General features: G+C 55.7%; 1 protein-coding gene across 3 annotated transcripts in view; it reads left to right on the top strand.

Annotated features, from left to right (window-relative positions):
- Nucleotides 1–195: 195 nt before the first annotated feature.
- The window catches only part of RFC4 (replication factor C subunit 4), a 15,513-nt gene continuing 14,560 nt past the window's right edge, over nucleotides 196–1,148 (top strand). For 2 of the 3 annotated variants that reach the window (XM_015565369.1, XM_006765845.2), the window contains exon 1: nucleotides 196–463. The gene's annotated coding sequence lies outside the window, so the exon portion shown is untranslated. The remainder of the gene's footprint in view (nucleotides 464–1,148) is intronic. The other variant, XM_015565368.1, reaches the window with a different exon arrangement.

The following is a 1,148-nucleotide window of genomic DNA, read 5'->3' as shown; positions in this document are numbered from 1 at the left end:
CGGCCGGAGGCCCGAGGCCCCAGGCCTCAGTGGTACGAGTGCGCGGGGACAGGGTGTGTTATATTTCCACCTCTTCAGTCACTCGGTGCCAATCCACGCACCCCTAAAAGCCTGTGTGTCTCCTCAGGAGGAAACGGCTCCTTTAACCTGGGGCGGGAGCGCGGTGTACCGGAAGTGACGTGCGCACCCGCGAATTCCCGCCCTGCCCTGCGCCTGCCCCTCCGTGGCGGGAACTGAGGCGGCTGTGCGGACGGTGGCAGATCAGTCGCCGTGTCAGGCCGCTCGGGGCTCCCTGAGCCTCATATTTTCAGGTTGGGGAACGGAGCTGAGACTGCGACACCGCCTCGCCCCTTCATCGTCCGGGAACCCCGGGAACGAGCCGGCAGCGTCCTCTTTCTGGGGTCGGGCGGCTGGAAGGCCCAGGCGGTGCCCGGGAACGCGCGCGGAGAGCAGGGGATCACAGGTGACCAGCTGGAGAGCCCGCGAAGGCCGCCTTCTCCCCGCTCCACTCCCGCGCCCGCCATGCCCCTGGGCTGCCTCGCACCTACTTAGTGGCGCGCACGGAGCTGGACTCCGAGTCCTGCTCTGGGATGTATTGCTATAGAGCAGCCTGTGGCGGGGATGGAGGAATTCAACACATTGCAAACCTTAGCTGTTCACAGATATTAGCGTTGTATTTTGTTTGAGGATATACCCGCAGGCCACGCACAGAGCTACGTGTTTGCACAGTTCTTTAACTCAGTTATGGAATAAGCTTTAGCTCCTTGTACAGGAGGGGAGCCTGTGTCTCAGATGGTAATTCAGTCATCAAATATTATGGAGCATCAGTCATGTACCAGTCAGTGCACTAGGCCTCGGGGACATAGCAGTGAAAAATACAGAATGGCCACTAACGCTGGGAATTTTCAGGCGAGCTAAGGATGCCTTTCTTTCTCTAAAGAACGTACTTCTGTTTACTTGAATGTTAATACTGGTTATCTCCAGGGTGAGATTTTGCGTGCATTTTTTTAAACTCTGGCTTTTCTGCAATGTTTTGACTTCTTCAAATGAGCAAAAACAGCTATATCCATTTTAACAGACTCCGGGATAGTAGGACTCTCCGCAGGAAAAAAAAAAAAAAAAGCCGCTAGTCCTAGCTAGTTTGGCTC

Source organism: Myotis davidii, unplaced genomic scaffold (assembly GCF_000327345.1).
Source record: "Myotis davidii unplaced genomic scaffold, ASM32734v1 scaffold41, whole genome shotgun sequence".
Lineage (NCBI taxonomy): Eukaryota > Metazoa > Chordata > Mammalia > Chiroptera > Vespertilionidae > Myotis > Myotis davidii.
Note: the sequence above shows the minus strand (reverse complement) of the source record. Positions and strands in the feature narration are given on the sequence as shown.